Below are 22,768 nucleotides of genomic sequence, written 5' to 3' on the forward strand. Positions count from 1 at the left end.
TTTTTATATGTAATATATTGCTGCTGCTGCTGCTGCTAAGTCGCTTCAGTCGTGTCCGACTCTGTGCGACCCCATAGACGGCAGCCCACCAGGCTCTGCCATCCCTGGGATTCTCCAGGCAAGAACACTGGAGTGGGTTGCTATTTCCTTCTCCAGTGCATGCAAGTGAAAAGTGAAAGTGAAGTTGCTCAGTCGTGTCTGACTCTTAGCGACCCCATGGACTACAGCCTACCAGGCTCCTCCGTCCATGGGGTTTTCCAGGCAAGAGTACTGGAGTGGGGTGCCATTGCCTTCTCTGATGTAATGTACTGATGCTACTTATTAGAGAGCCCATCCTTTCTCCACTGATTCTTAATGCCACCTCTGTCATAATCAGGTTTTCATATAACTAGCATTATGTTCTTTTCACTCATGAGTGGAACTGGTGGGTCATAGGTCATAGACACCTATATCCTTACTAGATATTGTATAATTGCTCTATAAACTGATTGTATTGATTTATACTGCCAATAACAATGACAAAGTTTCCATTTATTCATGCCCTTTACCAACTCTCTTTTGGGAAAAATTCCCTTGCTTTATTTATCTGTCCCTATTGGGTTTCTCTGGTGGCTCAGTGGTAAAGAATCCACCTGAGATATGGGTTCAATCCCTGGGTCGGGAAGATCCCCTGGAGGAGGGCTTGGCAACCCACTCCAGTATTCTTGCCTGGAGAATTCCATGGACAGAGGAGGCTGGTGGGCTACAGTCCATGGGATCGAAAAGAGTTGGACATGATTGAGCAGCTAAACAACAATAAGTCAATATTACACTATCTTAGAGTAGGTACATCTTTGCAATAAGTGCTATCATCTGGTAAGAGTGGAGGTCCCAAAAGGAGGATAAGAGACAGGTGAGGCAGAGCCAAACTTCCTCACCTATATCTTAGCTGACCTCTGTCTCCCACTCACAGACACACATTGCTTGTTGATGAATCTCCTGAGATTTTTCGGTTGTTTATCATTTAGCATTAGAAGAATATTGTGAAGATGAAATGAGCAAGCCCCAGTGAAGTGCTTTGTATAAAGTAAGCCCTCTGTAAATATAAGCCATTATTCAATTTCAGTTAATGGCAGTGAATTAGCTGAGTCACTCAAGTTAGAGACCTGGGGCTCATGAATGATTCCTATTCTGTGCATTCACACACAATAACCAAGTCCACTGATTCTGTGTGCATGCTAAGTTGCTTTAGTTGTGTCCAACTCTTTGCAACCCCATGGACTGTAGCCCCCCAGGCTCCTTTGTCCATGGATTCTCAGGGCAAGAATACTGGGGTGGGTTGCCATTCCTTCCTCCAGGGGATCTTCCTGACCCAGGGACCGAACCCAAATTTCTTATGTCTCCTGCATTGGCAGATGAGTCCTTTACCACTAGTCCACCTGGGAAGCCCCTACTGATTCTACTTCCTCGGTATTTCTCACACTGGTTCCTTCTCTCCCTCCTTGGTCCTGGCTTCCCTGCTGGCTCAGACGGTAAAGCATCTGCCTGCAATATGGGAGACCCGGGTTTGATCCCTGGGTCAGGAAGATCCTCTGGAGAAGGAAATGGCAACCCACTTCAGTACCCTTGCCTGGAAAATCCCATGGACAGAGGAGACTGGGAGGCTACAGTCCATGGGGTCGCAAAGAGTCAGACACGACTGAGCGACTTCACTTTCCTTTTCCTTGGTCCCTGTTCTGGTTCAGGTCCTCATTGTCGCCGATCTGAATTACTGGGCTCCTGGCAGCTCTTCTTGTTCTTCTAGTTCTTCCTCCTTGGTACTACCAGAATGATATTTCTAAGATACATTTGATTGTGACAGTCCTTGGTGCCTTCAGAATAATATACTGACTAGCTATGTGGCTCTGAGTAAGCTACGTAACACCTCATGTCTTTGTTTCTTAATCTGTAAAGTGGGGATCATTGCAATATCTCTTACAGCTGTTGTGAACATGGGCTCTAATTCAGGTGTAGCACACGGTACATGATAAGCACTCCAAAAATATTACTTCCAGTCATTAGTTTCTCATTTTCTTTATGTGATGCCTGATGCTGGTTTTGTCTCCAGCATCCTTATTACTTTCCTTCTCTTAAACAGTCTCTTAGGTCTTAGTCATGTAGTTCAGGTTGGATTGACCCCATCCCAACTCCAGAGGTGAGTCCCAATTGACATAGGAGTGTTCCATCACCTCAAGCCAAGTCAGACCAATGAAAGCCAAACAGGTTTAATTTCAGTGATTCAGTTCACATTACTGAAAAGTAAATTCTCCTTACCCCCACTCCAATATTCTTGCCTAGAGAATCCCATGGACAGAGCCTGGTGGGCTATAGTCCATGGGGTTGCAAAGAGTCAGACATGACTGAAGCGACTTAGCACAAGTATGCACAAACTCTCCTTTCCTGGAGATCCTGAACAAGAATATTTGCAGCTCCAGGAGTTACAGGCTATCATTGTTGTATCACAAGTGAAAAGCTAGCTTTATAAGGAATTAAGTCTATGGAGAGAGAACTGTAGGCTTGCAATGAAACATGACTGAGCTGCTGGTTCAAGCTTCACCTGAAGGTAGCCCTCTATCTTGATATTTCATGAGCCCATAAGTTTGCTTTCTTGTTTAGGCCGATTTTATATGGGTTTCCAGCTACTTGCAACATAGAATCTAACATATGGTGCCTGAAAATGGATTCTTGAGCACTTGTTTGTCTTCAGACCATATTGTTCTAAGTGAAGCTGCCTCTGAGGTCCACACCCGCTATGGTAGATTGAGGGGTGGCTCCCCAAAGAAATGTCCACCTAGAGTCTGTGAGTGTGACCTAATTTGGAAAAAGGGTCTTTGCCAATGTCATTAAATTAAGAATGTTAAAATGAGATATTATTGAGTTAGCAGGGTGGGCCCTAAACCCAATGCCAAGGGTCTTTATAGGAGACAGAAGAGGATTCAACATGGATGGAAAAGAAGGGATGGCCATCTGAAGGCAGAAGCGAATGCTGGACGGATGCAACCACAAGCTGATGACTGCCAAGAGGTTCCAGAAACTGCAAGGAAGGATTCTCCCCTAGAATCTTCTTCACTAGACCTTGGGGCATTTGAATTCAGACTCCTAGCCTTCTAGAACTGTGACAGAATCTATTTCTATTTCTTTAGGCCATCAAATTTGTGGTAATTTGTTAATTAGGAAATTAATACACCTTAGGTGGGCAATTTGCATATCTAGAACTACCTTAATGAGGGGACCCTCCTCCCCAGCAATTCCTATCCCTTATAGGAGAAGTTGCTGTGCTGTGCTAAGTTGCTTTGGTCGTGTCTGACTCTGCGACCCTATGGACTATAGCCCACCAGGCTCTCTTGTCCATGGGATTCTCCTGGCAAGAATACTGGAGTGGGTTGCCATGCCTTTTCTCCAGGGGATTTTCCCAACCCAGGGATTGAACTGGAGTCTTTTATATGTCTCCTGCATTGGCAGGTGGGTTCTTTACCACCAGCGCCACCTGGGAAGCCCTAGAAGTTGCCTGAGTATATTTATTCACATCCTCATAGTCTTCACTATGGTTCTTCTTCTGTAACACAAGATTACTTTCTATATCCATATCCTGAAATTTTATCTTGATCCTTTCCTCTCCTTTTCTATCAAAATTTAAGCCAAACTAGGGTGACCATATGTAGCACTTTGCCCAGAACTGTTCAGTTTATACCTCCTGCCCTCATGTTCTTATTGCTGTTATTTTAATATTATTTATTTGGCTGAGCAGGTCTTGGGGCTTCCCAGGTGGCGCCAGTGATAAAGAACCCATCTGCCAATGCAGGAGAGGAAAGAGACACAGATTCGATCCCAAGGTCGGTAAGATCCCCTGGAGGAGGGCATGGCAACCCATTCCAGCATTCTTGCCTGGAGAATCCCATGGACGGAGGAACTTGGTGAGCTACAGTCCACAGGGTTGCAAGGAGTCTGACTTGACTGATGCGGCAGCACCCACGAACACTGCCACGTCTTAGTTATGCCCTCAGGGTCATTTTATTAATTGTTGTCGCATGTGGGATCTAGTTTCCAGATCAGAGATCAAACCCAGAACCCCGGCATTGGGAGCATGAGGTCTTAACCAATGAGCCACCAGGGATTCCCCCAATGTTGTTGTTATTAATAGCAGACTTTCACTCTCAAAGTGTCTTAATTTGCTCAATTAATTCTACAGTCAGCCTTGTGAGTGAAATCGGCCAGTCTCTGCCAAGCTCACTGTGTTAAAGATACCAGTCATCACCTTCCTACCCACACTTCCTGAGGGAAAATTTCGTGCCCAAAGCTCTGACCCTTAATGACCGGCACCACTTGTTGCCCCACTCTCGACTCAGCAGCAGCAGCAGCGTGATGGATTGGGGTGGTCAGAAGCAAGTCATTTTTTGGTCATCTGTCTTAAAAAGGTGAGCTGGCTATACTAAACTCTTCTCTTAGAGATTTGAAATTGGAAAATGGAGAGACTTAAGCGACGAGGAACACAGCTATCATGAAAGAGCGTGAGGCAGCGTTCAAGACTTGAGGAACAATCAGTTTCCCTGTCCCCAAGGAACAGGATGGAGGAACCATCAATACGACTGTAGGCTTACACATCCAGAGTTGCCCTCCAGGGGGCGCCATTCACACAGAACACCTCGTGACTAATTCTGAAGCCGTGTGATGCGGGTAGGCCTGATTGTTTTGCTTCCTGGAATCTTTCTGTTATAGTTCCGGTTCTTATATATTTCTATCAGTGGTTCTCAGACGCGGCTGTCTGTCAGAATTACCTGAGGACATTAAAAGAAAAAAAAAAAAAAATCCTGCTCCCCAGGTCGCACTTCACACTGAATAAATGAGAATCTCTTGAGTGAGAACCAGGTCTCAGTAGTTTGAAAAACCTCTCGGGTGAGGTGAATGTGTAATCAAGATTGTGAATCACCTGATCAGGGAGTGATTCCTGGGCCCCTTCTCTGAGGTCATGTGAGTGGGTCTCAAGTTGCAACCAAAGGATTTGTATGCATGGCTCCTCCCAGGCTTCTGAAGGAGCTTGGGCACTCCTTGGTGTTCTAGATGGTAGGATATGGCCTATGACAGTCTTCTTACTGACCAGCTGTCATAATCCTTATCTAGAAAAATCTGGTGCACTTTGCCTGACACTCTAAATAATGAGGTAGTTAAATTGCTGGCTAATTTCTTGAGCGGTCAGAATAGCTCTTTGCATGAAAATGAGAATTATGTAAAACAGAATCTTGTTTTTGTTCATCCCTCCTGCTTTGCCTCTCTTGATGCTTCTGTGGACAGGGTGAGTCATCTCTCAGCTACAACTGGACTGGAGTTTCTTTTAAACTACACAGCAAAAAGTTGATTGTGCTTTTTCTTTTTCTTTCAGTATTTCACACTGGCTTCAGGCTGTTCGTTTTCAATCATGTTTTTGCCCTTCTGCCTGGATATAAACATTCCTGTCTCACCTGCAGCAGCTGGCAGATGCCAGAGGTTTATAAAAGAGCATAGGGACATAAGAACTATATTTGGGAATGGCCACTTTGAATGACAAACTGATTCATGCTCTGGAATTTTCTTAATTAAATAGACCTGGAGGAACAGACTTTTCTGTCCACTAGATGACTTCCTCCTGTCTTTGCTGGAAGAATCATTGATCATTTGTTATTATTAGCAGCACCCACCCACCCAACACCTGAACACCACTTTTAGAAATGAGATTAAATGATCTGATTCCAGAGAGAAAAATCTCTCATGATCAACAGTGACAGGCAGGACTGCCGCACACCACCATGGTGATTTACTTAGTTTTCCCGTGAAAAGGTAACGGGGAGAAAAGGACAAGCTAAGTCTTTTCCAGGGAGACATGGAGCCCTGGGCTCATGCATGAAGCTCCAGCCTGCGACGGGCCTTCATAATCCCTGGCTTCTCCATTGAACGCAGTGCCCAGAGATTTGAACAGATGCCAGCCAGAGGTGAAAATGTGAGAATTCTGGACCAGGCATTCTCTAGAAGAAAGAAAAATACTCATCAGTTTTAGAATTCTCCGTGCTCTTTCTTCTTTGCTTTTTCACACCTGTTCTTCTTACCTGCCTGGTGAACTCATTCCCATCCTTCAAGACCCAGCTTACACAACCCTCTGTGAAGGTCCCTCTCGTTTTCTGTGCTAGGACGTGTGGCTCCTGGCCATAATGTTATTTTCGTACTTATTATTCTCTTTACTTAGCTATAGCCTTTCTCACTAGTTAAAAAACCCTCTGGAAAATTCCCTGGCAGTCCAGTGGTTAGGGCTCCCATGCTTCCATTGCAGAGGGCATGGGTTCGATCCCTGGTCGGGGAACTAAGATGCCACATGCCATGTGGCAAGGCCAATAAATAAATTAATTAATTAATTAAATTAAAATGCTCCGAAGGTGGGACTGACTCTCTGACATGTCCCTTTACCCTGAAGCCTATACAAGTCCTGCTGGCACAGAGCTGGTACTCAAGAAATAGATGATGAATTTAGAATGACACTGGAAGGAAGACAAGAATGAATGGTATGTCTCTGAGTGCAGCACTTCCATACATGATCTTATTAAAGCGTAACAACCTTAAGAGGTAAATAGAAATATAAGAAATACTACAGTGCTTTCTTTCTCACTGCTAATAATGGGCAGGGGTCAGAGTGGCTCTCTGACTCCCAGTCACATTATCCTGTGATAGCCTGAGTTACTCAAAAGGCCTCTTTGAAAATGGGAACATATATTCCTTTTCCTTAAACAGAGCATGCTAACCAGCATAACTCACTTCATTTGAAAATTCCTATTTTGAGGGCATTAGCTTAATTTTCGCCTCTTATATGCAAAACCTTTGAAAAGTAGAAGTATCCACAATTACACAGAGAAGTGGTTCTTTCAGGAAAAATTTAGCAGGAAACTCATGCCCATATTCAGCATCTTAAATTATAAGTATCAAGTGGTCTTATGAGATAGGAGCACACAGTGTGGTGGGCTTCTTTCAAAAGGCCGGTTTAGAAATACAGCACAGGGACTTCCCTGGTGGTCCGTGGTTAAGATGCCAAACTTCCAATGCAGGAGACCCAGGTTCGATTCCTGGTTGGGGAACTGAAATCCTACGTGGGGCCAAAAAAAAAAAAGACAGAGATTGACTCTACCCAATCAACTGTGTACTTGAAGTTCTCAAAATAAAGGTTTTCATTTCCCCAAAAGAATTATTAAAGGAAAAAAAGTGCAGCATGGAGTGCATTGGCATCTCTCAAAAGCAGACACATCCTGCAGTGGCGACAAAATGATCTCAATCCCACGAGACTGTAATAGAATAACCCCATCTATAGATGAGCTTAGAGGGCAGGGTAAGAGTAGTAAGGGCCTCCGTGTATCACCACGGGCAATGTGCGAGACTGTTCCGGAGACTGTGATAAGCATTACAGGCCTCAGTATCAGTGATACCCTGCAAGCATGCTCACAAGAGCATTACTCACAACAGCTAAAACGTGGAAGCCACCCAAGTGTCCATGGATGGATGAATAGATAGGCAAAATGGAATATTGTTGTTCAGTTGCTCAGGCGTGTCCGACTCTTTGAGATCCCATGGACTGTAGTGTGCCAGGCTCCTCTGTCCATGGGATTTTCCAGGCAAGAATACTGGAGTGGGTAACCATTCCTTTCTCCAGGGTCTCTTCCCAACCCAGGGATCAAACCTGGGTGTCCTGCATTACAGGCAGATACTTTACTGTCTGAAGCACCAGGGAAGCCCTACAATGGAAGATTATTCATCCTTTAAAAGGGAGGAAATTCTGGCACATGCTGCAACATGGATGAACCTTCAGCACGCTATGCTAAGTGACATAATGAAATAAGTCAGCCACTAAAAGACACACGCAGTATGGTTCCTCTTATATGAGGTGCTTAGAATAGTCCAAATCATAGAGGTGGAAAGCAGAATGGTGGTTGCCAGGGAGTGTGGGGAGTGGGGAGTTAATGTTTAATAGACGAGGAGTACTAGTTTGTGAAGAAGGAACACTTCTGGAGATGGATGGTGGCACGTTATGAAAGTGTTTAATACTGTTGATCAGTACACTTAAAAATGGTGAATTTTATGATACACATATTTTATCATAATAAAAAACTGGGGAATCAAACCAAAAATAGAATGTATGTATGTGTGTGCTCAGTCACTCGGTCGTGTCTGACTCTTTGTGACCCCATGGACTGTAGCCCCCCAGCCGCCTCTGTCCGTGGGATTCTCCAGGCAAGAATACTGGAGTGGGTGGCCATTTCCTCCTCCAGGGGATCTTCCCCGACCCAGGGGCACAGCAATCTGATAGCACTGGTTCCCTCTGGGTTGGGGTAGGAAGGAAAACAGGATTGTGGGGAGGAGGGGAGGAGAGGCAGATGGAACTTGATCCTTATTTGTAATGCAAAATGAATGCCTGCTTCCTCCTTCCCCGCCCCCTCCTCCCCCGCCTCTGCCTCCTGATTAGGTTCCAAACTCTGTTCTACCTGTTACTAAGTGAAGTTGCTCAGTCGTGTCCGACTCTGCAATCCCATGGACTGTAGATGGGATCTACAGTAGGCTACAATCCCATGGACTGTAGCCTACCAGGATCCTCCGTCCATGGGATTTTCCAGGCAAGAGTACTGGAGTGGGTTGCCATTTCCTTCCCTAGGGGATCTTCCCGGCCCAGGGATCGAACCCGGGTCTCCAGCATTATAGGCAGACTCTTTACCAACTGAGCCACCAGGGAAGTCCTCTACCTATGATTGGCACCCTCCAAACCACATCCTGGAGCCTAAGTACCAGGAGGTGTGGGAAATGCCCATTTTATCTTCCCGCCTCTCCCTGATAGAAAAGGGTTGGGCAGCCTGGGGAGTTTATCAATGCACACAATAATACTCCGGACAATGAAGGCTTTGGCCAATTGCCACATAAAATCAAGCTAAAGCGAAAAGAATATAGTCTGAAACTGCAATAGTATAAGCACACAGGAGACAGAAGTGCACACAAGCTCTTGATCTCTGTGAACTCTGACATTTCTGCCCTCCTCCCAGGGGGTCTCCCCACCATCCGACTTCCTGAAAGACCCACTCTCATTTCCCCTTGGGATGTTTTCATTCTCTGTCATGAGGAAAGGCACCATGATGAAATAATTTAGAGAAATATTTGGGAACAAAAATGTTCATCACCAAGTTACTTATCATCATAAAGTTGAAAATATTTTGCATATTCAAAAGCAGGAAGGAGTTTGTGTATTTATGATGAATTCTTTCTGTTTTTCCTTTTTCTTTTTTTTTGACCACAGCAATCAGCTTATGGGATCTTAGTTCCGCAAAGTGAAGTGAAGTCGCTCAGTCGTTTCCGACTCTTTGCGACCCCATGGACTGTAACCTACCAGGCTCCTCTGTCCATGGGATTCTCCAGCCAAGAGTACTGGAGTGGGGTGCCGTTTCCTTCTCCAGGGTCAACCAGAGATCAAACCTAGGCCCCCAGCAGTGGAAGGGTGGAGTTCTAACCACTGGCCCATTAGGGAAGTCCCTATTTGTGTATTTAGGGACTGAGAAAAAAGTCAAAAGCGAAATTTCAAAATATTACATAGGACTGTGCTAAGTCACTTCAGTCATGTCTGATTCTTTGCGACTCAATGGACTGTAACCCACCAGGCTCCTCTGTCCATCAGATTCTCCAGGCAAGAATATTGGAGTGGGCCGCCATGCTCCTCTACAGGGAATCTTCCCAACCCAGGGATTGAACCTGCATCTCTTAAATCTCCTGCATTGGCAAGCAGGTTCTTTACCACTCACACCACTAGGAAGCCCCATTTTCCTTATGAAAGTAAAAAGTGAAAGTGGCTCAGTCGTGTCTGACTCCTCATGACCCCATGGACTGTAGACTGCCAGGCTCCTCTGTCCACGGAACTCTCCAAGCAAGAACACTGGGGTGGGTAGCCACATTATGAGTATTTTCTTTGTAGTTCTTCTTTTTTTATTTTCCAATTTTTTCACAGTGAGTTTGTAATGATAATTGGAAATCTTGTTATTTTCATTTTTTAAAAAAAGAAACACATACCACCATCCCTTTCTTCCACCACTCTTGCTGAGTTTCACCTCTTGACCATGCTTATTTTCCAGACAAGAAGTTACACTCTTCTCTGCCTGCTTCCATCTCACTTCCAATAACTGCAGCTCACTTCCCACTCCCCACACCTGCCCCAGGGGAAGATCATGCTTTTAGGATTTAGGGATGGAGCATTTTCAGATGCTCCCCACAGGTTAGCCCCACTGGCAGAGGCCACGCATGGGTGGAGAGAGGGACTCTTTGGTACAGAGCTAGACGGAGGCATGGTCTGAACCCCACAAACACCCGTGTCACCTCCCCTGTAAGGAACTGTCCAGTGCCAAACAGCTGAGTTCTCAGTTCCCGGCTTCCATTGTCACCCGGGTCAGTAAATGGATCAAACAGAAAGTGAGAAAATGTGAGCTGTGATGACTATGAGAACCCCTGATGCTAAGAGGTGACTCATTGGAAAAGACCTTGATGCTGGGAAAGGCTGAAGGCAAGAGGAGAAGAGGGCGACAGAGGATGGTTGGATGGCATCAGTGGTCATGAGTTTGAGCAGACCCCGGGAGACAGTGAAGGACAGGGAAGCCTGGCGTCCTGCAGTCCATGGGCTCGCAGAGTCAGATACGACCCTTTGCGACTGAATGACAAGGGAGACCACCCACAGATCCCCTGTTAGCCACAGATCCTCTCTGCTATTGTCATTTGAGGTCCCCAGGCCAGACCTAGACAGTCTGATAATTCAGGCCTGGTTGGCCACGTTAATTTCACCCTTCAGATCAAAAGTCTAGTCCGTGGTTAGAAATTATTTTTTCCCATTTTAGATAGAATCTGCATAGCCGATTACTCTGCATAGCAGAGTAAGCCTCCCGCAGGCTGGCGTCAGAAGGCTACGCTGTCACCTGCAGACATCTCCAGCGGGGCTGGGGGAATGTTAGTGATAAGGAATTGTTTACTGGGTGCCTCCAGACTGTAGTGCCCTCTGGGCAGCCCAGCCCTGGAGGAAGAGCAGCCGAACAAGCACTAAAGAGCAAGAGATGGCAGGGTCAGAAATGGCTGTTAGCTCAGAGAACTAGGCTTGCTGAGCAGTAAGCTCGGAAAAAAATTGCAAAATGCTTTCAGGTGGGGCTCCCAGTGCAGAATAATAAGCCTGGTGACGAAGGTGCTTTTGCTGTGAACTCCACCCCTTGGTGACCGAGCCCCGCCCCTTGGTGACCGAGCTCCACCCCTGGTGACCGAGCCCCGCCCCTTGCCTGCGCAATAGACAGCCCTGAGAGGTGACCAAGACTCAAGTAGCTCACGCCACAGAAAGGAAAGTGTGGTGAGGAAAGAGACCAGTAACAGACTTTCTGAGCACTTTCTGACTGTTAGAACACCTTGGAGTCCGCGGCCAGCGAGAGAGTGCAGAAACAGCAGGATCCAGCACGTTTGTGCTTAATCCGGAGGAAACAAACACATTGGCTAAGGAGAGGGCCGCTGCAGAGGTGGAGAAACAGTGAGCAGGTGCCCGTTCTGTCCTTGAACCAATTGGGAGAAAGCCCTCCCTCACCAGTTTGTCAGGAGTGGCAGTAAAAGGGAAAGCTCCCCCTGCTTCCCCATCCCACTCCCCCAAAGCCAGACTATAAACGCTGCTAGGTTCCAAGAATGCAGAGACCCTGTGTGTTTTCTTTTACCATTCTCTCTGCAGCCCCAAGGCTGTGTCTGAAACATCACAGATGCTCAGAAAATATTTGTTGTCCTGAGGGAGAAACAAAGTGGGAAACTAGAAGCTAGAAAATCTGCAAGTGCGGTGTGGGTCATTTCTTACTTCTCTCTGTTCACCTGACCTGGATTTCAGGCACTTCTGAGTATGTGATTCTGGACGAGTTGCCACTTCTCATAACCGCATGCTTAGTTTTGGTTTGGTTTTTCATTTGTAAGGTGATGATAACAATACTTCTTAGGGTTCTTGTCAGGGCTAAATGAGGTAATGTATATCAAAGAGATTTGTAAACTGTCAAGTGTTAGATAAATGCTAACTTTCTGCTGTTTTGTGAGGATGATATGATGATGTTGAGGATGGTGATAGCAATGATGAAACAGTGATGGTTTCTTTTGGAAGAGAAGGTTGTGAAACTCTGAAGTGAACTTAAGAGAATGTCGTATGTGGAACCAGAGTGGATGTGTTGATGGAAAGAAAGGGTCACAGGGGCCAGAGACCCCAGTGCAGAATTTTGCTCACATGGCTTGCGTAGTCACCCTTTATGTTGCTAGATTTGAACTCTGGATTAGGAAAGCTCATTTAGAGTAAGGAGCGTCCTTTACTCCTGTTTGTTCTTCATGCCGCTTACACAGTACGTTGTTCATAAACAAGCAGTAAACATTTGTTGGGGGGAAATAACGAATGAATGATTTAATGAAGGGTGACATAGCTGCAGTGGGCAAAGAGAAATGAGAATATTATCTAGGCAGAGATTTCTCCCTGAAAGTAATTTGTTCAGGCAGAATCAAAACTGATCTTGTCACTTCCTAATTTAAAAACTCCATTGATTCTTCACTGCTCAAAAAATGAAGTTCAAGTGTATTAGGAGGGCATACAAGGCCCTTCAGAAACTAGATCCAACCTCTCTCTCTCTTTTTTTTTAAAGAATATTTATTTACTTATTTCGCTGCATTGTGTCCTAGATGTAGCACGCAAGCGTTTTGTTGCAGAGCGTGGGCTTCTCTCTAGTTGTGGTTTAAGCTCAGTAGTCGCAGCACAGCCTTAGTTGTCCTTCTGCATGTGGGATCTTAGTTCCCTCACCAGGGGTCAAACCTGTGTCCTCTGCATTGGAAAACGGATTCTTAACTACTGGACCACCAGGGAAAACCCCCAGCCTATCTCTCTAGTCTCATCTTCCTTCCTTCACTCCATCTCCCCAAACCCTAATTCCTTCCACAGCTGTCTTTACTCACCCACATTCTAACAATGCTGGACTCCTCAGGGTTCCCTGGACAGGCCAAGTCTTTCCCCAGTCTATTTCCTTCTGCTGGCACACTCCTGTGCATCCATGGAGATACAATTTCTGTGCTGTCTGTTTTGGAAAGCGGTCCCTGATGTGCCAGACATTTGTTCATTCACAGAACTAGTGTTTCCTTAGCACCTGTGTGAGCAGGCCACCCAAGATGGCTGTTCTCTCGCTCTCTGAGCAGCTCCTGTTCAACCGGTCGCTGCTTCACCTCTACCCTACTCACCTGACAGACCTTTCCTCTTCTTCATGAGCCTAACCAGTAAATGCCTGTGTACTTGCCCCTGGCCCAAGCTAGCGATGGTTCTAATCTTTACATCAGCACTACCTACCCTGTGATAGTTTAGCAATGGGGCAATAAGGCACACCGGTCTGCTGGTTTCCCTGGTAACCCCCATAACAGGTAATCTCCCTCTTCCCCAGTAGTGAAGACTACTGCTATATCCTGCCCACCATCTTTCTCGGTGGAGTGTCACCCCAGGTCTTTGCTTCAGACACGTGAGTCCCCCGTCCATCAAGTCACTGCTGTCTCTGTTGCTGGCCCTGGGCTCTATCTTTGGTCTTGTGATTGGGCAAGGACAGAGCTTGCAGGCCCGTGGTTGCAGCCTGACAACCTGCTGTGAGCCAGACACTGTTCTAAGTGCTGGAGACAGCAGTGAACACATCAGACTGTGTCTCCATCCTCATGGAGCATTCATTCAAATAAAAGGGGGTGGGAAGGCAAAGCAAAGGAAAGAAAATCATTATATACTATGCTGTTGTTCAGTCTCTGAGTCATGTTTGACTCTTTGCGACTGCAGCACGCCAAGCTTCCCTATCCCCTACTATCTCCCAGAGTTTGCTCATCCATCGCATCAGTGATGCCATCTAACCATCTCATCCTCTGCTGCCCCCTTCTCCTTTTGCCTGTGTATACTGTTAGGATGTTGTAAAAGTAAGAGGGCTGGGGGATTGAGGGAGGGGTTGAGAATTCTGTTTTATTTAGGGTGATGTATCAGTCAGGATAAGATGGCTTATGTTGCAATTAAAAAACAGCCCCCTAAAATCTTAGTTTTAAAACAAAGATTTGCTTCTAGTCACGCTCCTTGATTACAGAGGGTCATCTAGGGCCTAGCTCCACGTTCCTCACTCTGAAGATAAGCCCAAGCAAACATTTCTTTTTTTTTTATTTTATATTGGAACATAGTTGATTAACAATGCTGTATTAGTTTAAGGTGTACAGCAAGGTGACTCAGTTACATATATACATGTATGTATTCTTTTTCAAACTCTTTTCCCATTTAGATTATTACAGAATACTGAGCAGAGCTCCCAAGCAAACATTGCTTTGGCAGAGGCTAAAGAAAAGGAGAGGAAGCAGGCACCAGTGCTAAGGATTTCACCTGAAAATGGTGAAATCCAGGTCCTCTCTGCTCACTTTTCACTGGCCCAGATAAATCACATGATCACGCCTGAGTTACACAGGATGTGGAAAGAGCAGTCGTACCATCTTCCTAAGAAGAGAGAACTGAATGTGTGTGACAGCCTTGATGATTGCTACACATGGTCAAAGAAGGCCTCTGATGATAAAGAGACACTTAGGCAGAAAACTCAAGAAAGTAAGGCGTTAGCTGGTAGATATTGGGGGTGGGGGACATCATCCTTCTGGATTCTCAGGCCAAACAGCTTAGAGTCATCCTGACTCTCCTGTCTTCCTTTCACTGCTCACATCAAATCTACCAGTAAATCCCATCGCCTATACCGTCAAACCATTTCCAGATTTGAGTGCTGCTCACTTCCTGCAGCGCTGGTTCAAGCCTCAGCATCTCTTTCCTGTCTTTTTTTTTTTTTCCTGATTGTTGGGCTGCACTGCCAAGCATGTGGGATCTTAGTTGCCTGACCAAGGACCAAACCTGTGTTCCATGCATTGGCAGTGTGAAGACTTAACCAGTGGACCACCAGGGACGTCCCCTCCCCTCTGGATTATTGCAGGAGCCTCTCACCTGCTCTCACTGCAGTCTGTTCTCCCCACAGCAACCAGAGGGACACTCCAAATTGAAGTCAGAGCATGACACTCCTTTGCCCAAACTCTTCTATTGTTTCCCATCTTTCTTGGAGTAATAGCCCTATATCCCCTACAGAGCCTCACGCCATCCACACCTCACCCACCCAGTTCCACCCTCCCTTCTCTCTGCCCTCATCCACAGCTCTCCCTCTCTCGTTCACTTCGCTCCAACGACACTGGCCTCTGTGATTTGTCACCAATTTGCTCAATAATGATTTGAGTGCCTGCTCTATTCTAGGCACCAAAATGTAAGACTGAAAACAGAGTTAAAAGCAGAGACCAACACTATACTTTCCATGCTCATGCTTAGTCGTGTCTGACTCTTTGGACCCAGTGGATTGTAGCCCACCAGGCTCCTCTGTCCACGGGATTTTTCAGGCAAGAATACTGGAATGTGTTGCCATTTCCTTCTCCAAGGGATCTCCCCAACCCAGGGATCGAACCCAGGTCTCCTGTGTCTCCTGCATTGCAGGCAGATTCTTTACTTGCTGAGCCATCAGGGAAGCCCATACCATAGTGTGTTTCCCCATCTCTCTCCCTACTACACTAGTATCTCTGTTTCCGTGTTATTCATCTGTATATCTATATGCCCAGCACTATGTTTGGCATGGCTTGTTAAGTGAACAATACATGTTTGAGCAGAAGATAGAAAGATGGATAGACAGATAAATTAGATAAATAGACTGCCTGACCGACTTCCACTTTATTGAAGTTGTGGCATGTGCTATGGGTTCTTCGAGATGGAATATACCAGCCTCTAAGAGCTGAGGCCATTTGCAAGGAAAGCCTAACAGCAGAGGGCCCTATCTGAATTTGATTGGTATTTTCAAGGAGACAATAAAAGTAAGCAGACTTTCTTGTATGAATCTAAAATGATTTAGCCTTGCCAGATGAGTCAACCATAGAAAAGAAACTCGGGCTCATGTGGTCAACCACAGCCCGTTTACATACCCCTTGGTTTGACTTGAACTTTAAGGAGAGGAAAGAGGATGGGTTGATAAAGTCAGAAATAAAAGTAACAGATGACCCACAACATTGGTGGAGAGCATTCGAGGGCCCATCAAAATTCTATTTAAACGAATAAGTTTTCTGTTTACATCTTGTAGTTAAAATCCTCAAATGTGAATATGTAATCTTTCCACTTCCATTCATGTCAGTTTCAGAGAACTCAAGTTATTAATGTGTCCCAGAAGCCAGTTTATCTAAATTGAAGCTGTAACTCCTGCTAAGAGAAATACTAGACTTTAATGTAAAACTAGAAAAGAAATTCATCCAGAAGTTACAAAAAAAAAAAATTCTTAATAGATCCCCCCTCAAAAATGGTTCCTTTCTTTAGAAAGATGAAAGTTCCTCCCTCTGATTGGAAAAAAAGACAGCATATGTGGTCATACTGCATTTCATAGATGTGAGCTGCTGTGGCTGGCTCAGCTTCTGCCACGTGATTGGGAAGTTTGCCTTCCTGGTGGCAATTGAAAGGGAGAGAGTTGGAGCACTTAGGGATGTGGAGAGGCCGCCAGCTGAGTCAGGAAGTTCTGGGCCCCCAGTGGTTGACAGAGAACTCGCAGCCAACGCAGGGTAGCGGGTGTTGTCAGTGATGGTGCGCTGCTCAGAGTCGTGTCCGACTCTGTGTGACCCTATGGACTGTAGCCCACCAGGCTCTTCTGTCCTTGGATTTTATGTCCTCCTCCAGGGGATCTTCCCGAACCAGGGACTGAAACTGTGTCTCTTACGTCTCTTTGTGTTGCCAGGCAGGTTCTTTATCACTAGAGCTACCTCGAAAGGGTGTGTCCTACAGATTATGTACCAGCAAACACAGATGATTTTTATTTCTCTGAACACACAGGGGATGTGTTTATATGATTACATTGTATTCTATGTGAGCTCCGGTTGTGGCTCACAACCCAAGAAGGTGGTAAATCCCAATTAGAAAGCATCATTTTTTCTCCTCTTTAAAAAATATTCATTTTTGTTTGTTGATTGTTTTGGCTGCACTGGGTCCTCGTCACAGCACGTGGGGTCTTGGACCTTCATTTTGTCACTCGGGATCTTTAGCTGAAGCACTTGAACTCTTCAGCTGTGGCATGTGGGATCTAGTTTCCCAACCAGGGATTGAATACAGGCCTCCTGCATTGGGAGTGAGGGGTCTTCGCCACTGGGCCACTAGGGAAGTCCCCCTCATGTCTCCTTTTTAGACACAATGCCATTTCATATAGGGATGAAACCTTAGCAGAAGATTAATATATGCCAATTGAATAAATGACTGAGTGAAAAACACTGCCACTGAGAGGAAGCAGCAAGGGTAAGAGCTGCTAGAAAATCTTGATTGATTCTCTTTAGAGGTTAACAGTACACCTTATGCGTCATAGAAACCTGGTAATTTTGGTTTTAAAGTATAGACAATATTTAAAAAAAACAACCTGGAAATGCTTTTCTATGTAAAAAGCAAACTACAAAATACTGAGGGCTTCTAAGTTTCTGAAAGGATAATGTAGGTAATGTAGGGTCTGCTGGTAAATTTCAGATGGTGGCAATGTAAATTAAGTGGCAATTTCAAAGACAGGTGGGTCCCAGAATAAAGTCAGAGTGGGAACTAAAAGCAAACTCAAAAGGGATAAAACCATGTATGTGCACAGCATGTACCTGAACAGCCTAAAAGGTTTAGGCTCCCTTTCTGTAGACTTTCAGAAAAGGAGCCTTTCAGTGAGAGGTTTATTTTCATGAGACTTTTGTTCCTGTGGTGATCTGCATAATTTTGCTACTGTCTACTTGGCATAAATCATTTGTGAAGAGATGAAAACGTCTCTCACTAGCCGACACAGAACCTCTTTGAACCGGCTTGCCTCTGTGCTTCACCCTCCGGGTTCTGAAAAGTGAAATCTTCCACACCCCAGCGGGCTCAATGTATCATCCCAGGGTGCTGGTGCTCGTGGCGTTGATTTTGTATGAATCTGGCTATGGCAAGGGCAACCTAAAAGTTACATGAAGATGAGAATCAAAGGACACCAGAGCAAAGAGAACAGGAGCTCAAAACAGCAGAAACAGAAACAAGCAGAGCACACAAGGTGTAGAAGCTCAAGGCACCTAGAAGTAAGTCACACTCACTGAAGTAGCTCTTGCGATCTCCACAGGTGTTTTTTGATGGGCGCAGATGGTACCAGCTCCATATACAGGCATCCCCCCCATTACTGTGCCCGATTTGGATTTGATAAACGAAGCAAAGCACCCTCTGCAGTAGGCTGATCCATGAATCCAAAGACCCAAGTTCTGGGTTCTGATCTTCTTCTTACTAGTTTGTTGATGTATCTTTTCTTTAGTTCTTTTATCTCTAGCTGGTTGAATGATGGAGGTGGTGGTTCAGTTGCTCAGTGGTGTCCAACTCTTGTGACCCCATGGCCTGTAACCTGGCAGTCTCTTCTGTCCGTGGGACTTCCCAAGCAAGAAAACCGGAGTGGGTTGCCATTTCCTTCTCCAGGGGATCTTCCCAACCCAGGGATTGAATCTAGGTTACCTGCATTGCAGGCAGTCTCCTGCAATGCAGGTGGATTCTTTACCAACTGAGCCACCAGGGAAGCCTCAGCTGGTTGCACGCTTAGCTTTCATTGTTCACCTGTAGGCTGTAGGTAAAAATGCCTGCCTGCCTTGTTGTAGGGGAATAAGTGAGAGAAAGGACGTGAATTCACCCTGGAGATGTGAATTCCAGGAGGCAGTCATGGCATGATTTTGGGGCTGAAGACGAAAGAGATAGAGATCTTAGTAGATCAGAGGCCACCACTCAGACAGAACCTCATAGTCAGCTGTCACAAAGTCACTAGGATTTTATTAATGTAACCAGAGCATACTAGACCCAGAAGGTTGGATTCATGCAAACCAAACTTACAAGAGAACAGTATTTGAATTAGAATGTCAGTTTATTTAATATGCAGTGGGAGATAGCCCTATACAGTGACAAGAAGGTTTGTAACTATTACCCAAGAAATCCCCCTCCTAATTTATGAAGGTGGCCAGCAGTTGTTTTAATGAGAAGATTGGACAGGATTCTCAGCTAGATGCAGTAGAAAATAACTATGTAAATGGGTGTAAGTACAAAAGCAATTTATTAAAATTACATTGGACATTTGGAATTGTGATCGGCTATAGACAAGGGCAAGGCTCCAGAACGGGCCTGAGAGCTGGTATAGAGGAGGCGTTCTGCTTCAGCCACTGGGCATTAGGTATTGCACTTTGCACTGAGCAGAGTCTGAGGTATTGTTTGTAGGAATAACAAACGCCCACGACCGTCCACCCCTTTGGCTATCCAGCAGTAACAGACACTCTTCTTCATCCCGAATGCTTCTACCTGATGAAGTGTAACCATCCCTCACACAGTCGGACAATCTTTCACTCCTTCCTCAGAAAGATAGCAACACCAAAGCTTATCAGGGACTGCATCCAGCTCATGACCTGGAAGTCTCAGTGGGACTCTTCTGTCTCTAGAAGAGGAATATCTGTGGTAATTTTCTAGAATACCCATAATATCCTATGGACTAGATATTAAAGGAGTAAAGATTTAGTGGTAATTAAAGGGGGTTTCCCAGGTGGCTCAGTGGAAAAGAATCCACCTGCCAATGCAGGAGACCCAGGAGATGTGAATTTGATCCCTGGGTCCAGAATATCCCCTGGAGTAGGAAATGGCAACCCACTCCAGTATTCTTGCCTGGAGAATCCCCATGGACAGAGGAGCCTGGTGGGCTACAGTCCACGGGGTCACAGAGAATTGGGCACGACTGAGCAACTGAGCACACACATAATAGTTAAGGCAACCACTACCAACTCATTCTATTCAAAATCATGGAGATGGGAAGAGAAAAGAGGAAAAATAGTTAAAATATGAACATGACACCATAGTGAAGAAAATACAGAAAAAAATATAACTGAAGAGTCAAGACGACCCGATTGCCTATTGTCCCATTATTAGTGTTTCTCCTTTTCTAAATTTATTTATTTGTCTGCACTAGGTCTTCATTTCAGCATGTAGCATTTTTAGTTGCAGCCTGGGAACTCTTAGGTGCAGCATGTGGGATCTAGTTCCCAGACCAGGGGTCAAACCCGGGTCCTCTGCATTGGGAGCATGTAGTCTTTTAGCCACTGGACCACCAAGGACGTCCCCCACGATCAGTCTTTAACAGGGCTGACCAGCAAGCAGGAGATGTTTTTCAAAGGTGAACAGTGCCTTCACTGGCTAGAAAGCCTTAGGGACCGCGTCTGTGGCAGTCCCCTTGAGATTCCCTACAGGCTTCATTCCACGTGACACTTCGCAACAAACCCTTGGAGCCTTGTTGCTCTGCCATCACAATCAGCTGGAGAGAATTCTCTTGCCCCCGGCTCTACTTAAAGCTGCTTGTCTTTCAATGTGTAGTGAGCAGAAACAGAACACCCAAAGGTGGTATAGGTTTTCTACAAAATCCAAACATTTCCACTAAGCGTTTTCTTTTCCCTTAGTGGCAGGGGTTACAAGATGTAGCAACAAGGTGTTGACTTGTAATGGTATCCCATCCTGCCTCAGCCTTCTGGCCTCTCAAGCCTAGTATCTTCATGACTGTCTGTCTCCCAATCCCCTCATTCATAGCAAAGTATATTGAGCTCCAGAAACTTTCTGCTCCCAGAAGTCTATCTCATCAGTGTCGTGAAATGGTGTGATCTTCTGTAAGATGATGACAGGGATAATCAAAGCCCCTGCAGACTGACTTGTGAGGCACAGGACAGGAAGTTGATGTGTCCCTGGGCAATACACGAAAGGTATACTGCCCTCCTCCCCGTTGTTCAGTTGCTAAGTCATGTCCAACTCTTTGCGACCCGGTGGACTACAACACACCAGGCTCCTCTGCCCTCCACTATCTCCCGGAGTCACTAGGTGAAAGCAAACGACTCCACATATTTTCTGTTTGCGGGAATAGAGATCAACAGCTGCCTTCTGATGCCGTGGGATGTATGTTGCTGCTGCTGCTAAGTTGCTTCAATGGGATGGGATGCTTCAATGGGATGGGATGTATATATTCACTTTCCTGAAGAGACCACATCCAGAAGAGCAGTTCCAATTTGTCATTATTCCCTGGTTAAGCTTACAACAAATTGTTGTCATGATCCAAAATCTACCACTTGTAATACTACCAAAAGGGCAATCCAATGAGAATGTGAGAATAACCCCACTCCTATATCATTTCAGGTCTATAATAATGGTATTTATGTGTTCAGTTTTATCAAGGATGAGGCATTGCATTTGATTTACTGAGTCAGAGGTTTCTCACTGACCTTTCCAATGAGAATAGATTTATTCCATGGGTCAGGGACCCAATGAGGGGATTCTGAAGACTGCTAAGTAAATCTATGATATCAATACAGTAAAAAGCTAGGGCAATAACTATGGGGTCTACTGTGAGGTGACTTTAGGTTAAATCTCCATCTGTTGCGTGGCCCTGATAAGCCTCCACTCTGTAGATGAGAGTGGCATTCTGGATCCCTGAAAATTAATGTTGCTTAGAGATAGTGTCTAATGTTCCAGTTAGACTAGATATGTTTTCTTCTTCTAGTAAGTGACCACAGGACCCTTTGGAGAAGCTGCAGGAAGATATGCAACAAAGGACACGTCAGACGATTGCACGTTCCTTCTGTAAGTGGTCACGGCCTTCTTCTATTCAAGGACCTCTTGTCTGGAAATTGTCTCAACCTGGAAATACAGTGAGAGAGAGAGTGACTCTTTTGTAGTGGCTAATGTGAAGACTTTATTTGTAACTCTTGGAGTTTGGTGGGTTTTACAGATTAAGCAGTATCTTTATGGTAAGCTTATCTGTATTTGTTCTCAGGAGTCAAGAGCAATGGTTAGATCAATGGTTCTAAAAGTGTCCCTGGATCTGCAACATCAGTACAACCTGGTAAGTTTTTAGTTAGAAATGCAAATTCTTGGATCCCGTCCATACTTTCTGCATTAAAAACTCTGTGCCCGAGCCCCCAACCTCTCCTTTCTCCATTCAGCCAAAAGGAAGTCCTCATCTCCATCACCTACAACTTACTGGGGGTCCAAAAGGAGTCACTCTGTTTCCACAGTCCAACTCCCACACAGGTTGGGCCAAGACCACCCTGCTACATTTGATTTAGGAAAGTTATAAATAAAAGAACTGCGGAGAGTTTTAATTTTGGAAGCATCATCGCCAACAACGACTTTGAGTATAGGAGGGGAAGGGTTTCAGTATCTCTTGTTACAGTGGTTTGTCATCATGACTCACACTTAGCAAGCTTCCATTTAGCAGTGCATCAGCATCATATTTTAATCGGGCAAGCAAGTGGACTTTAGTCATTGTCCCAGTGCTATGTAAAGAGATGCATTCTCACTAGCTCAGACATCAGCTTTTCCTGCCGTCATCAGTCCTTGGGCACTCATCTCAAGGATGACACCCATCCCTGCCCACTCCAACTCCCCCCACCCCCACCCCCCCATACACACACAAACACACACATCCATGTCTGTGCATTCTTCCCTCACCCTCAGTCCTCTCCAGAAAGTTCTGTTCAGGCACCTGGCTCACTTCCAGCCTGATGCAAGGACATGTTTCCTAGTTGTCCCTGAGTTCCAGGCCTGTGTCCCTTGAGCAACATCATGACCCATATCTCCATAGTAAACTTGTGCTTCCTTTTGAGA

The 22,768-nt window shown here is 45.4% G+C and overlaps 2 long non-coding RNA genes across 9 annotated transcripts in view; one reads left to right on the plus strand and one right to left on the minus strand.

Moving 5' to 3' along the window:
• Positions 1-5,827: 5,827 nt before the first annotated feature.
• Positions 5,828-22,768, minus strand: part of LOC101903925 (uncharacterized) — a 110,280-nt gene continuing 93,339 nt past the window's right edge. For 3 of the 4 annotated variants that reach the window (XR_009496668.1, XR_009496666.1, XR_009496667.1), the window contains one exon: positions 18,983-21,799. This is a non-coding gene — a long non-coding RNA (uncharacterized lncRNA). Of the gene's footprint in view, positions 6,015-18,982; positions 21,800-22,768 lie in introns of those variants that run through there. The other variant, XR_009496670.1, reaches the window with a different exon arrangement.
• Positions 10,694-22,768, plus strand: part of LOC112449038 (uncharacterized) — a 29,688-nt gene continuing 17,613 nt past the window's right edge. For 3 of the 5 annotated variants that reach the window (XR_003037494.2, XR_009496664.1, XR_009496665.1), the window contains exons 1-3: positions 10,702-11,568; positions 21,663-21,742; positions 21,936-22,004. This is a non-coding gene — a long non-coding RNA (uncharacterized lncRNA). Of the gene's footprint in view, positions 11,569-21,662; positions 21,743-21,935; positions 22,005-22,104; positions 22,264-22,768 lie in introns of those variants that run through there. The other 2 variants (XR_003037495.2, XR_009496663.1) reach the window with 2 other exon arrangements.

Source organism: Bos taurus, chromosome 12 (genome assembly GCF_002263795.3).
Source record: "Bos taurus isolate L1 Dominette 01449 registration number 42190680 breed Hereford chromosome 12, ARS-UCD2.0, whole genome shotgun sequence".
NCBI lineage: Eukaryota > Metazoa > Chordata > Mammalia > Artiodactyla > Bovidae > Bos > Bos taurus.